This window comes from Bombina bombina, chromosome 6 (assembly GCF_027579735.1).
Source record: "Bombina bombina isolate aBomBom1 chromosome 6, aBomBom1.pri, whole genome shotgun sequence".
Classification (NCBI taxonomy): Eukaryota; Metazoa; Chordata; class Amphibia; order Anura; family Bombinatoridae; genus Bombina; species Bombina bombina.
In genome coordinates this window covers 1012850587-1012866838 of record NC_069504.1, presented here as the reverse complement: position 1 = coordinate 1012866838, position 16252 = coordinate 1012850587, and the positions used below count along the sequence as shown (strand labels likewise).

The window sequence follows — 16252 nt, the reverse complement described above, 5'->3', positions numbered from 1 at the left end:
CTAATCTGCCGACCGGACATCGCCGCTACTTTAATAAATGTATTAACCCCTAAACCTCCGCACTCCCGCCTCGCAAACACTAGTTACATTTTATTAACCCCTAATCTGCCCCCGCCAACGTCGCCGACACCTACCTACAATTAATAACCCCTAATCTTCCGACCCCAACGTCGCTGCTACTATAATAAATTTATTAACCCCTAAACCTAAGACTAACCCTAACCCCCCCTAACTTAAATATAATTTAAATTTAACAAAATTAATTTATAATAATTAAATAAATTAATCCTATTTAAAACTAAATACTTACTGATAAAATAAACCCTAACATAGCTACAATATAACTAATAGTTACATTGTAGCTAGTTTAGGATTTATTTTTATTTTACAGGCAAGTTTGTATTTATTTTAACTAGGTACAATAGTTATTAGCTAGTTATTAACTATTTAATAACTACCTAGCTAAAATAAATACAAATTTACCTGTAAAATAAACCCTAAACTAAGTTACAATTACACCTAACACTACACTATCATTAAACTAATTACCTAAACTACCTACAATTAATTACAATTAAATGAAATAAACTAAATTACGAAAAAAAAAAATTACAGAAAAATAAAGAATTACAAGAATTTTAAACTAATTACACCTAATCTAATCCCCCTAATAAAATAAAAAAGCCCCCCAAAATAATGAAATTTCCCTACCCTATACTAAATTACAAATAGCCCTTAAAAGGGCCTTTTGCAGGGCATTGCCCCAAAGTAATCAGCTCTTTTACCTGTAAAAAAAAGAATACAATACCCCCCCAACATTACAACCCACCACCCACACACCCCTACTCTAAAACCCACCCAATTCCCCCTTAAAAAAAAATAACACTAACCCCCTGAAGATCACCCTACCTTGAGCCGTCTTCACCCAGCCGGGCACAAGTGGTCCTCTAGAGGGTCCAAAGTCTTCATCCGATCGGGGCAGAAGAGGTCCTCCACATGACAGAAGGCTTCATCCAGGCTGCATCTTGTATCTTCATCCTTCCGGAGCGGAGCGGGTCCATCTTCAATCCAGCCGACGCGGAGCCATCCTCTTCAAATAAGTCCTAACGAAGAATGAAGGTTCCTTTAAATGACGTCATCCAAGATGGTGTCCCTTGAATTCCGATTGGCTGATAGAATCCTATCAGTCAATCGGAATTATGGTAGGAAAAATCCTATTGGCTGATGTAATCAGCCAATCGGATTGACCTTGCATTCTATTGGCTGTTCCAATCAGCCAATAGAATGCAAGGTCAATCCTATTGGCTGATTGGATCAGCCAATAGGATTTTTCCTACCTTAATTCCGATTGGCTGATAGGAATTCAGGGGACGCCATCTTGGATGACTTCATTTAAAGGAACCTTCATTCTTTGTTAGGACTTTGTTTGAAGAGGATAACTCCGCGTTGGCTGGATTGAAGATGGACCCGCTCCGGAAGGATGAAGATACAAGATGCAGCCTGGATGAAGCCTTCTGCCGTCTGGAGGACCTCTTCTGCCCCGATCGGATGAAGACTTCGGACCCTCTGGAGGACCACTTGTGACCGGCTGGGTGAAGACGGCTCAAGGTAGGGTGATCTTCAGGGGGTTAGTGTTAGGTTTTTTTAAGGGGGGATTGGGTGGGTTTTAAAGTAGGGGTGTGTGGGTGGTGGGTTGTAATGTTGGGGGGTATTGTATTCTTTTTTTTACAGATAAAAGAGCTGATTACTTTGGGGCAATGCCCCACAAAAGGCCCTTTAAGGGCTATTTGTAATTTAGTATAGGGTAGGGAAATTTTATTATTTTGGGGGGCTTTTTATTTTATTAGGGGGATTAGATTAGATGTAATTAGTTTAAAATTCTTGTAATTCTTTTTTTTCTGTAATTTAGTTATTTCATTTAATTGTAATTAATTGTAGGTAGTTTATGTAATTAGTTTAATGATAGTGTAGTGTTAGGTGTAATTGTAACTTAGGTTAGGATTTATTTTACAGGTAAATTTGTACTTATTTTAGCTAGGTAGTTATTAAATAGTTAACTATTTAATAACTATTGTACCTAGTTAAAATAAATACAAAGTTGCCTGTAAAATAAATATTACTCCTAAGATACCTACAATGTAACTATTAGTTATATTGTAGCTAGCTTAGGGTTTATTTTATAGGTAAGTATTTAGTTTTAAATAGGATTAATTTATTTAATTATGTTAAATTAATTTCATTTAATTTAAATTATATTTAAGTTAAGGGGGGTTAGGGTTAGACTTAGATTTAGGGGTTAATAACTTTATTATAGTGGCGGCGACGTTGGCGGCGGCGGCAGATTAGGGGTTAATAAATTTAATATAGTTGCGGCGATGTTAGGGGCAGCAGATTAGGGGTTCATAGGTAAAATGTAGGTGGTGGCGGAGTCCGGAGCAGCAGATTAGGGGTTAATAGTATAATGCAGGTGGCGACGATATCGGGGGTGGCAGATTAGGGGTTAATAAGTGTAAGATTAGGGGTGTTTAGACTCAGAATTCATGTTAGGTTGTTAGGTGCAGACATAACTTTTATTTTCCCATAGGAAACAATGGGGCTGCGTTAGGAGCTGAACGCTGCTTTTTTGCAGGTGTTAGGTTTTTTTTCACCCAGCTCAGCCCCATTGTTTCCTATGGGAAAATCGTGCACAAGCACGTTTTGACTGCTTACCGCTACCGTAAGCAACACTGGTATCGAGGTGAGATGTGGAGCTAAATTTTGCTTGAAGCTCACTTTTCTAAGGCTAACGCCGGCTTAAAGAAATCTCGTAATACCAGCGTTGTTTAAAGGGAGCGGTAAGAAAAAAAGGAGCGTTAGCCCCGCAAGCCATACCGTTAGTGTTTGTTATTTTTTGTAACTTAGTTGTTAGTTTTTTGTAACTTTGTAATTTTTTAGTGTAGATTTAAATTATTTGAGTAGGGTTAGGTTTTTAAATATATAATATTGTTAATTTAATTTGTAGTTTAATGTAGTTTTAGTATAACAGTTAGGGTAGATTAATTATTAGTTTAATATAGTTTAATGTAATTTTAGTATAACAGTTAGGGTAGGTTAATTATTAATTTAATATAGTTTAATTTAATTCTAAAGGTAAGTTTAAATTTATTATAAGATAGGGATGAGTTAATATTTAATGTACAGTTAGCGGGTTGTTAGGTTTAGGGGTTAGTAGGTTAATTTAGTTTATGGCGATATGGGGGGGTGGTGGTTTAGGGGTTAATAACTTTATTTAGTTGCGGTGCGCTCTATGAGCAGCGAGATAGGGGTTAATAACATAATGTAGGTGGCAGCCGTGTAGGGGCGGCAGATTAGGGGTTAATAACATAATGTAGGTGGCGGCGGTGTAGGGGGCAGCAGATTAGGGGTTAAGAACATAATGTAGGTGGTGGCAGTGTAGGGGGCGGCAGAATATGGGTTAAGAACATAATGTAGGTGGCGGCAGGGTCCGGGAGTGGCGGGATAGGGGTTAATAAGTTTATTAGAGTTGCAGTGGGCTCCGGGAGTGGCGGGATAGGGGTTAATAACTTTATGTAGGTGACGGCGGTGTAGGGTCGGCATATTAGGGGTTAATAAGTATAATGTAGGTGGCGGCGGTGTAGGGGCGGCAGATTAGGGGTGTTTAGACTCAGGGCTTATGTTAGGGTGTTAGGTTTAAACATAACTTTTATTCTCCCATAGGAATCAATGGGATATCGGGCAGCAGCGAACATAATCTTTCGCTGCTTTCAGACTCCCATTGATTTCTATGGCATCCGCCTCCTCCAGGGCGGCGGATTGAAAACCAGGTATGCTGGGCCGGAATAGTGGCGAGCGTACCTGGTAGAAATTTGATAACTAGCAAACATAGTCAGATAGTGCCGAATTTGCATTAAGAACATCTGTAGTGACGTAAGCATCGATCTGTGTCGGACTGAGACCGGCGGATTGTATGTTACGTCACAGATTTCTACTTTTGCCGGTCTGTAGGCTTTGATAAATAAGGGGAATCAGGCTCGCCACAATTACGCTGTGGAATTCCAGCGTATTTGCGGTTGACGGCTTGATAAATAGGCATCAGAGTCCTTAAAGCAAGGGTCAAAATCATCTGGCTATATATCACTAGTCAGAGTTACTCACACAGTCCACAAATGATATCGAAGGCTTGCAAGCTTGGGATCCGGAGGTATACCTCTGTTTGCGGCAGCGTTTAAACCAACCGCCATTCAGCTTCAGCTCTCAGACATGCCGATACCTTAGATCAGGGGTCGCCAACCTTTAGGACCTCAGGGACCACTAAACTATTTTAAATCCTGTGGACCACTAACATGATTTTTTTAAAAAGGTACAAACCTCTATAATGTGTATACAGGTATTCTCTGCTCATAAAACGTGTTAGGTGCCCCGCTGTAAAGTGAAAACCGCCTTAAATTAAAACAAGGCGGTTTTAGCTTTCTTTTCACTTGTCAGTATGCTTAAAAACTTGAAAACATGTTTAAACTAACTTATATTAGGGATGCAATAGCACTATGTTTAGTTTAACACTAGCACAGCACAGTATTCAATTAGTATTCAAAAAATACTGTATGTTACGGTTACCCTTAGTCTCGCTGAGAGATGGACCGCTTAGTAGCCTGGATCCCTATTGCTAAAGAGGGGAGAAACTGCTTTCCATAGTATTCTATATGAGTCTCGCAAATATAGAATAATCTCCCTTAGCTGCAGTACAGCTAGGATACCCTTCTGCCCACAAAAACGAGTCAACGCTGCGATTGAGGGTCAAACAAGAACTCAGCACTGGGATGCCCAGCCTGCTTTTTATTAAGGTTACATGCACACAGGGCACTCCCAGGGGGAGAGGGGGGGGAAGCACAAAATCCCCCATCACACATTTAGATAGAGAGCACTGTCCTTTGACAGGCCACAATAGGATTAGAGTACTTAAGATAACAAGTTTACAAGTTCATCTTATCAATTAGCAGTCTGGCTCCAGAGGTGATTAGACAATGGGATTGGTTATCCCTAAACTTAGAGCTGAGGCCAGCAAAAATGTGTATTTAGGCAATAGTTTCTAAAAGCTGAAAAAAAAGAGTTAACTCTTTATGAAATGATACTTGTTACGGTTTTCTTGGAGCCCTTCTTAGGCGCTGGCTTGCTGGTTCAGGCATTGCTGCTGGGAAATAAGCTCTTCACAACAAAATAACTAATGCTTCTGTAACAGTGCTCCCTTTCTGTGGAACACTCTGGCAGACACGGTCTGACCCCTTTTCGGGGCAGACTAAGGCTGTCCAGACCGCTGGTTATGCGGGGCTGAGGTCTGTTTGTCTGGACAACCCGTCGGCGTTGCCATTCTGTTTCCCAGGTCTGTAAGTAATGGTGAAATTGAAGGGTTGCAACGATAAGCTCCAACGTAATAGCCTGCCGTTATCTCCAGAGACCCGGTTCAGCCACACCAACGGGTTATGGTCGGTGACCAGAGTGAACTCCTGACCATATAAATAGGGAGTCAATTTCTTTAATGCCCACACCAAAGCCAAACACTCCTTTTCGACCGCTGCATAGCTGACTTCGCGGGGCAGGAGCTTCCGGCTGATGTAGGCAACTGGATGCTCCCCTCCATCTTCGCCTACTTGGCTGAGGACAGCTCCCAGCCCGAACATGGAAGCGTCTGTATGGACGATAAAACGTTTGTTAAGGGCTGGGGCCGCCAAGACAGGAGCGTTAATTAGAGCATTTTTGAGAGCCTGGAAAGCCGTTTCACAGTGGGGAGACCACAGGACCTGTCGAGGTAAGTTCTTCTTGGTCAAGTCAGTCAGGGGTTTGGCAAGTGTGCTGTAGTCTGGTACGAACCGTCTATAGTACTTTGCCGTGCCCAGGAAGGCTAGGACCTGAGTCTTAGTGATGGGGGTGGGCCAATTGGCGACAGCTTCTATTTTGGCCGGCTCTGGTCGCTGCTTTCCACACCCCACCCGGTGACCCAGGTACTGTACCTCGGCCATCCCAAAGTGGCATTTTTCTGGCTTCAGAGTCAGGCCAGCAGCCCGGATCTGATCCAGAACCATTCCCACATGAGCTAAGTGGTCCTCCCAGGACTCACTGTGGATCGCTATGTCGTCCAGGTAGGCGCAAGCAAAACCCTGGAAGCCATCCAGGAGCCTATCCACCAAGCGCTGGAATGTAGCTGGGGCATTCTTCATCCCAAACGGCATTACCCTAAACTGATATAAGCCGAATGGGGTGACGAATGCCGACTTGGGGATAGCCTCCGGGGCCAGGGGAATCTGCCAGTAACCTTTGCAGAGGTCAATAGTGGTCAGGTAATTTCCCCTGGCTATACGATCGAGTAGCTCGTCTACCCTGGGCATAGGGTAAGCGTCCGTCACGGTATTTTCATTGAGCCTCCGATAGTCTACACAGAACCGGGTGGTCCCATCTTTCTTGGGCACCAAGACAACTGGGGAGGCCCATGGACTATCGGAGGGCTCAATTACCCTGAGCTGGAGCATCTCATCGATCTCCTTCTTCATTCCTGTCCTAACTGCTTCGGGGATTCGGTACGGAGCCTGGCGCAAGGGAGCTTGTCCCGGAGTATCTACCTGGTGGGTGGTTAAAGTAGTGTACCCTGGCTTCGGGGAGAAGGTGAGGTGTTTGGACTGGAGGAGTTGGTTGAGCTGCTCCCTTTCAGTGGGGCTAAGTCGGTCCCCTATCTGAACCTGCGCCACTATACCTGTGGGGAGACTCTTTTCTAATAGGTCTGGAATGGGTAAACTGTCGGGGTCTTCCTGAGGGGAACAACATACGGCCGTCACGTTCTCTGGTCGCTCAAAATATTCCTTGAGCATGTTTACATGGAATGTCTTTCTAAGATTGTTGTCATGGCAGCTAGCTATCACATAAGTGGTGTCTCCCCTTTTCTCTACGATCTGATAGGGACCCTGCCAGGACGCCTGCAATTTGTCTGTCTTCACCGGCTTAAGTACTAACACCTTTTGTCCTATGGTGAAGATTCTCTTTCGGGCCCCCCGGTCGTACCATACTTTCTGTCTTCTCTGGGCCAACTGGAGATTAGCCCGCACGGATTTGGCTAATTGCTCCATTCGGTCCCTGAGTTCCAGCACGTATGGCACAATGGGGACACCGTCAGCCTCCATCTCTCCCTCCCAGTGCTCCCGGATCAGGTTTAGGGGTCCCCGTACCTTTCTTCCGTAGAGCAACTCGAAGGGAGAGAACCCTGTCGTTTCCTGGGGCACCTCCCGATAAGCAAATAGGAGGTGCGGCAGGAAGCGTTCCCAGTCTCGGTATTCCTGAGTGAACGTCTTGAGCATTTGCTTGAGGGTCCCATTGAACCTCTCACACAGCCCGTTCGTCTGGGGGTGGTATGGGGAGCTCAGGAGGGACTTAATTTTGCAAACCTGCCAGAGTTGTTGGGTTAATTCAGCCGTAAATTGGGTGCCTCGGTCGGATAGGATTTCTTTTGGAAATCCTACCCGGGAGAACACCTGTACTAGTGCATTCGCTACCGTATCCGCTTGTATGTTGGATAGGGCGACAGCCTCTGGGTACCTGGTAGCGTAGTCCACTACGGTAAGAATGTAGCGCTTACCGGAGGGACTAGGGGTAGCCAGTGGTCCCACTAGGTCAATAGCAACCCGGCTGAAGGGTTCCTCTACAATGGGCATATTTACTAGCTGGGCTTTAGGGTGATCGCCTCGCCTTCCTACTCGTTGACACACATCGCAGGTGTTACAGTAAGTTCTAACGTCAGCGTGCACCCCTGGCCAAAAGAACGTGTGAGTAATGCGGTGTAGGGTACGGGTAACGGCTAGGTGGCCTGCTAAGGGGATGTCGTGGCCTATTTTGAGGATTTCTTGACGGTATTTGTGGGGCACTACCAGCTGTCGCCTACGCTGTCCCCTTTTCTCTGTCCAGCGGTATAGTTTCCCTTTTTCCCATAAGAATGTTTCATTATCTGCCCCGCCCCCTCCGGTCTCTGCTCGTTCCCGGTACTTTTGTAAGGTCGGGTCAGTCTTAGACTCTGCCTCGAAAGCATCTGGGGTGTCCCAGGGTATGGGGCCTAACCTGTCAGGCAAGGTCGGGGTAGGTCTTACCTGTGTCTCCCGCACTGGTGAGAGCTCTCGCTCCGTCCGGGCTTGGGCCCGTGTAGTCACTGGGTCCGCCTCGTTGTTGCATACTGTAGCATAGGCAGAAGTCATGGGGCCCAAATCGTTGCCCAGTAGTACTTCGGCAGGTAAATTATCCATTAGGCCCACGTTCACAGCCCCCTTTCCCGCTCCCCAATCAAGATGCACTTTAGCTGTTGGAATTTTGTACACATCCCCCCCCCCCCGCCACTCTAACGGCCACAGTCTGTCCGGATCGCTTGTGCTCTGGCACCAAATGACTCTGTACCAGCGTGATAGTAGCCCCTGTGTCTCGCAATCCCTCGGTAGATCGCCCCTCGAGCCATACCCTCTGCCGATGGTGCTGGCGGTTATCTGAGGCAGCATATACAGGGTCTGCCTCGTGAAGCGGCCCCACATATCCCTCCATAGGGGCCTCTTGGTTAACACAGAGGGCCCGGGCCGGACGATAGGACGACGATAGGACCCAGAGGGGTAATTGTAATTCCTGGGTGTCTGGTGCGTATTAAGGGGGCAGCTAGCCATGAAATGCCCTGGTTGCTTGCATCGGTGGCAAGTCGGTCTGTGACGCTCAGAGCTGTTATTGGGTGGTCCTGAGTGTCGGACGGGCCCTGTGGGCACCGGGGCTCGGAATTCAGCACGAGGGGGTGCACGGTAAACCTCTCTGGGTTCGACCCGTGCTGGAGCTCGGTAGTTCATGGGTTCGTGAAGACGGGAGTCATAATGTTCATCGGCCAATTTGGCTGCTTCTTCTAAGGTAGAAGGCCGCCTGTCTCGCAGCCATTCCTTCCCTTGCTGTTCCATGCCATTATAAAAATGTTCTAAGAGAAACAATTGTAAAATTTCCTCCCCAGTCACCGCTTTACTTCCGCTCAGCCAGTGATTTGCCGCTCTCCGCATTCGGTGCGCCCATTCCATATGGGTATCGTTAGGCTTCTTTTCCGTGCCCCGAAACTGTCGGCGATACGTGTCCGGAGTTACAGCGTACCGTCGCAACAGTGTCTCCTTAACTAGCTCATACTGTGTCACTTCCTTAGCACCCAGAGTACGAAAGGCTTCCAGGGCTCGCCCGGATAGTTTCCCAGACAATATCGTGGGCCACTCTCTGTTGGGAATCTGGTGCAGGGCACATTGCCTTTCGAAGTCCGCCAAATATTCATCAATCCCTGTCTCGCTCTCTAGAAAGGGTCGAAATGCCGTATAGGGTATCTTGGGCCTCCCAGCATTTTCGACAGGGATGATTACCTGCGGGGCTACAGCATTGCGGTGTGCGTTCGCTAGGTTGAGTTCGTGGGCTCGAGTCTCTTGTATATCCTCGTCCGCCTCCGCCATCAACTGCTGTACCAATTCCATGGAGGGGTTCGGCCCGTATAATGAGAGCCTTTCCCGAACAATCCTGGTTTTTTCGTCACTAATCGTGGTCGGTGTTTCCGCCATTGTGAAGCTCTGATCCAGTTCGTTCAATTCTGCGATCAGCTCTCTCCTCGGCCGGTTGCTGGCGTACCCCCCTCTGCTTTCAAGTAAATCCTTTAGGGTTGTACGCTTCAATTTTTCGTAAGCGTTCTCCATCCGTTCTGTACCTCTCCTAGGAAATCCAGGAAAATCCCGCCGCTGCCGCCAAATGTTACGGTTACCCTTAGTCTCGCTGAGAGATGGACCGCTTAGTAGCCTGGATCCCTATTGCTAAAGAGGGGAGAAACTGCTTTCCATAGTATTCTATATGAGTCTCGCAAATATAGAATAATCTCCCTTAGCTGCAGTACAGCTAGGATACCCTTCTGCCCACAAAAACGAGTCAACGCTGCGATTGAGGGTCAAACAAGAACTCAGCACTGGGATGCCCAGCCTGCTTTTTATTAAGGTTACATGCACACAGGGCACTCCCAGGGGGAGAGGGGGGGGAAGCACAAAATCCCCCATCACACATTTAGATAGAGAGCACTGTCCTTTGACAGGCCACAATAGGATTAGAGTACTTAAGATAACAAGTTTACAAGTTCATCTTATCAATTAGCAGTCTGGCTCCAGAGGTGATAAGACAATGGGATTGGTTATCCCTAAACTTAGAGCTGAGGCCAGCAAAAATGTGTATTTAGGCAATAGTTTCTAAAAGCTGAAAAAAAAGAGTTAACTCTTTATGAAATGATACTTGTTACGGTTTTCTTGGAGCCCTTCTTAGGCGCTTGCTTGCTGGTTCAGGCATTGCTGCTGGGAAATAAGCTCTTCACAACAAAATAACTAATGCTTCTGTAACACTGTACCTGTAAAATAGTGACAATTACTGTAGTAAAATTTGCCAGACTATAACACTGAGACATAGATTGCACTGTAATGCTGTAAACAAAGTGAACTGTGCATAACAAAATGGTGCAAGTCACTTTTCTCGCAATCTCACGAAGATTACAGCACTGTTTCAAAATCCTTGGAGGTTGAACTTCAGCTCCACAAAGCCCTGTAAAGTGAGGTATAACGGTATATATACAGTGTATATATGTGTGTGTGTGTATATATATATATATATATATATATATATATATATATACATACACACACACTGTACATAACTAGTATAAAAACAGCTAAGTTTACATTATGTATACGGTATATTTACACATATTTAAGAATTATTTTTTGGAATTAACTAACTAATAGACAGAACTGAGAGAATACTTCCAAATGACAGCTGAAGGGTGAGTGTCAACTTTTGTGCTGGAAATGGAGAGGCAGTTGCGCAGTACTATGCAACGTGCATAGGGAGAGGCACTGTAGGGAGTTGCAGCGAGACGAGGGTGACACTATCGGAGTAGATTAATTCCTGCTTGATGGTTTCAAGGACCACCTACATCTTCTTGGGGACCACCAGTAGTCCATGGACCACTGGTTGGCGACCGCTGCCTTAGTTGACGTCATGAGTTGGTGAGTTAGTGATCTTACACACCTCTCTTCTGGTTGGTTAGATTCCATAAAATCTTCATCTCATAGGCTGTCATGCCTGTCATGTGTAAGACTTGTATAGCAGCTTCTATGTGGTTATCTTCCAGTGGGAAAATACTGATACAGCAAAGTCAGAGAAACACAGTACTGTGCACACACACCAGTGCACTCAGTGTGTTATACCATTTGCAACAATGTGGCTTTTGGATACTTTGCTAAGAAGCTAGCCTTTTTTGCAAGATAAACCCATTATCTGCTATATGTGGATCTTTCAGCAAACAAACAAACAACCAGTAGGAGGAGTTTCCGGACATCCGTGGTACACCCTGAATGAGGGGTTTGGATCGGACGTACCCTAGCTGGTGTGTATGCACAGTACTGTGTTTCTGGGACTTTGCTGTATCGGTATTTTCCCACTGGAAGTTAACCACATAGAAGCTGCTATACAAGTCTTACACATGACAGGCATGACAGCCTATGAGTCGAAGATTTTCTGGAATCTAACCAACCAGAAGAGAGGTGTGCAAGATCACTAACTCGCCTACTCATGACGTCACGGCATGTCTGAGAGCTGAAGCTAAATGGCGGTTGGTTTAAACGCTGCCGCAAACAGAGGTATACCTCCTGATCCCAAGCTTGCAAGCCTTCAATACCATTTGTGGACTGTGTGAGTAACTCTGACTAGTGATATATAGCCAGAGGATTTTGATCCTCGCTTTAAGGACTCTATGTGTACTTTGTATATGTTTATGTGCATAAAGGTTTTTCTTGCTTTATTTAGTTTTTTTTGTTAGATGTGGTATGTTTTTTTGTTGGTCTGTTCAGGGCACTGGACACTACCCGGTCAATGATATGTTTTTATAATCGCAACTTAATAAATTACAATTTGATTAAGAATTCTGTGTGCAGTAATTCCTGTCTTTAATAATGTATGCCACTTGATTCTTTCTATGTCTTTCTATAATATATATACTGTATTTATATATATATATATATATATATATATATATATATATATATATATATATATATATATATATATATATGGGCTGTTTGACTGTGTTTATTATAGAAATAAATGTTTAAACAGTGAGTTAAATGGATATGGTATGACACAGTGTTGGACTGGGAAGGGCTAAAAGGTACACTACTGTGCAAAAGTGTTAGGCAAGTATGGAAAAATGCTGTAAAGTAAGAATACTTTCAAAAATAGAAATGTTAATAGTTTACTTTTATCACATAATAAAATGAAAAGTGAGCGAACAGAAGAAAATTTTAAAACAAATCAATATTTGGTGTGTCGACCCTTTGCTTTCAAAACAGCATCATTTTTTTTAGGTACACTAGCACACAGTTTTGTTCCAAACATCCTGAAGAACTAACCACAGTTCTTTTGTGGATTTAGGCGCCATCAGTTGCTTCTGTCTCTTCATCTAGACAGATTTGATGATGTTGAGATCAGGGGCTCTATTTATGATAGTGCGGACGGACATGATACGATGTAGCGTATCATGTCCGCTGCACATCGATAAATGCCGACAGTATATATTTAAGAATTATTTTTTGGAATTAACTAACTAATAGACAGAACTGAGAGAATACTTCCAAATGACAGCTGAAGGGTGAGTGTCAACTTTTGTGCTGGAAATGGAGAGGCAGTTGCACAGTACTATGCAACGTGCATAGGGAGAGGCACTGTAGGGAGTTGCAGCGAGACGAGGGTGACACTATCGGAGTAGATTAATTCCTGCTTGATGGTTTCAAGGACCACCTACATCTTCTTGGGGACCACCAGTAGTCCATGGACCACTGGTTGGCGACCGCTGCCTTAGTTGACGTCATGAGTTGGTGAGTTAGTGATCTTACACACCTCTCTTCTGGTTGGTTAGATTCCATAAAATCTTCATCTCATAGGCTGTCATGCCTGTCATGTGTAAGACTTGTATAGCAGCTTCTATGTGGTTATCTTCCAGTGGGAAAATACTGATACAGCAAAGTCAGAGAAACACAGTACTGTGCACACACACCAGTGCACTCAGTGTGTTATACCATTTGCAACAATGTGGCTTTTGGATACTTTGCTAAGAAGCTAACCTTTTTTGCAAGATAAACCCATTATCTGCTATATGTGGATCTTTCAGCAAACAAACAAACAACCAGTAGGAGGAGTTTCCGGACATCCGTGGTACACCCTGAATGAGGGGTTTGGATCGGACGTACCCTAGCTGGTGTGTATGCACAGTACTGTGTTTCTGGGACTTTGCTGTATCGGTATTTTCCCACTGGAAGTTAACCACATAGAAGCTGCTATACAAGTCTTACACATGACAGGCATGACAGCCTATGAGTCGAAGATTTTCTGGAATCTAACCAACCAGAAGAGAGGTGTGCAAGATCACTAACTCGCCTACTCATGACGTCACGGCATGTCTGAGAGCTGAAGCTAAATGGCGGTTGGTTTAAACGCTGCCGCAAACAGAGGTATACCTCCTGATCCCAAGCTTGCAAGCCTTCAATACCATTTGTGGACTGTGTGAGTAACTCTGACTAGTGATATATAGCCAGAGGATTTTGATCCTCGCTTTAAGGACTCTATGTGTACTTTGTATATGTTTATGTGCATAAAGGTTTTTCTTGCTTTATTTAGTTTTTTTTGTTAGATGTGGTATGTTTTTTTGTTGGTCTGTTCAGGGCACTGGACACTACCCGGTCAATGATATGTTTTTATAATCGCAACTTAATAAATTACAATTTGATTAAGAATTCTGTGTGCAGTAATTCCTGTCTTTAATAATGTATGCCACTTGATTCTTTCTATGTCTTTCTATAATATATATACTGTATTTATATATATATATATATATATATATATATATATATATATATATATATATATATATATATATGGGCTGTTTGACTGTGTTTATTATAGAAATAAATGTTTAAACAGTGAGTTAAATGGATATGGTATGACACAGTGTTGGACTGGGAAGGGCTAAAAGGTACACTACTGTGCAAAAGTGTTAGGCAAGTATGGAAAAATGCTGTAAAGTAAGAATACTTTCAAAAATAGAAATGTTAATAGTTTACTTTTATCACATAATAAAATGAAAAGTGAGCGAACAGAAGAAAATTTTAAAACAAATCAATATTTGGTGTGTCGACCCTTTGCTTTCAAAACAGCATCATTTTTTTTAGGTACACTAGCACACAGTTTTGTTCCAAACATCCTGAAGAACTAACCACAGTTCTTTTGTGGATTTAGGCGCCATCAGTTGCTTCTGTCTCTTCATCTAGACAGATTTGATGATGTTGAGATCAGGGGCTCTATTTATGATAGTGCGGACGGACATGATACGATGTAGCGTATCATGTCCGCTGCACATCGATAAATGCCGACAGTATACGTTGTCAGCATTTATCATTGCACTGCTGGTGCAATACCGCCCCCTGCAGATTTGTGACCAATCGGCCGCTAGCAGGGGGTGTCAATCAACCTGATCGTATTCAATCGGTTGGTTTTTGTCCGCCGCCTCAGAGCAGGTGGACAGGTTATGGAGCAGCAGTCTTTAGACCGCTGCTTCATAACTTGTGTTTCTGGCAAGCCTGAAGGCTCACCAGAAACTCAGGCCTTCAAGCTCCATACGGAGCTTGATAAATAGACCACCATGGCTTTCTTGTTCTTATTTACACTTAAAAGGTTCTTAATGACTGTTATGTTGCAGAATACATTTGGGGCCAATCAGATGCCTTTCTGGTGATATTGCACGATGGATACGTATCTACCTGTACTTCTCAGCACTGAGACCATTAGTTCTGACCAAGTTATGTTTCAGCTAATGATTGTGCTTCAACCTACTAATTAAATTGATGCTCACTGTGCACCTCACTATATGCCTATAAAATCCCAGCACAAGTTTACCTAGAGGAATTGGTGCTGTTTTGAAGGCAAAGGGTCGACACGCCAAATATTGATTTGATTTAGCTAAAAAACTATTAACATTATTATTTTTAAAAGCATTGTTACTTTACAGCACTTTTTACACTGGCCTAAACATTTTGCAGAGTACTGCATATATATATATTTATTTGATTGTGTGAGTATATATATATATATATATATATACACACACACACACGCACAAACACACATACAAATCCATAACCATATATGTATATACTGTATGTATACCCTTGAGTCCTTCCCAGTCTAACACCTTGTCATATACCTCATACTTACTGTTTATGGTAACATTTTCAGCGCTATTAGGTGTTGTGCTCAACTGCAACACATAACTCACCACTTGCAATATGAGCACTGATAGTGTATCCTGCACTATCCACTGAAGGTACAGAGCACATTAAAAAATACTGGGAGTGCTAACATTCTTTGGTAAATATCTTTGACCATAGTCTTGTATTACCAGACTGTGCGTTATTCTTAGCACAGGGCAACAACATGAATAGCGCAATCTGCACTATCCATAGGACTACACTTGTAATCAAGGCCTTCGTGTTTTACTGGCTAAAAGCAATTGTAGTCCCTGTCCTGTCTGAGTTACTGGAGGAAAGAAGTTTAATCACTGTGTCCTGTGTGTGCATAACCAGGAGTAATTAGCGAACTAAATACTTAGTTTTAAAAGGAGTAAGATAATGTAATATTTCTGTATGCCTAGGGCAGCACAAAACTAAAATGTCATCAATCTGATTAATTTGACAGTTTGACACTGTCCAAGCATAAGTGTTGTGTTTAAATGATGCACAGCTGAAGTGTTATATTGACTTGGTATCGAAAAATTGAACATTTTTAAGTGTTTGTACATAGCATGAAACACAACACGTGGTTAAAAAAACTCTAGTAAATTCTTTTAATCACAACAGTTATACAATGATTAAATCCTTTTAAAGTTATAATTATACCTACCAACATGGAAAATGGAGAGGACAATTAATTTAAAGGGCAACAAATAATTAGCTTTCAGCTGACCTTTTTGGGAAGGCTAAGGGGTAGATTTACTATCTGTCTAGTGGACATGATTCTCTACAGCATACGCTGTCGGCATTTATCATTGCACAAGCATTTCTAGTGAAATGCTTGTGAAATGCCGCCCCTGCTCACTGGCCAATTGGCTGCTAGCGGGGTCTGTCAATCATCCTGATCA

The 16252-nt window shown here is 43.3% G+C and overlaps 1 protein-coding gene across 1 annotated transcript in view; it reads right to left on the bottom strand.

Moving 5' to 3' along the window:
• ANO2 (anoctamin 2) overlaps positions 1–16252 on the bottom strand; it is an 850080-nt gene that overhangs the window by 636544 nt on the left and 197284 nt on the right. The window lies entirely within an intron of this gene.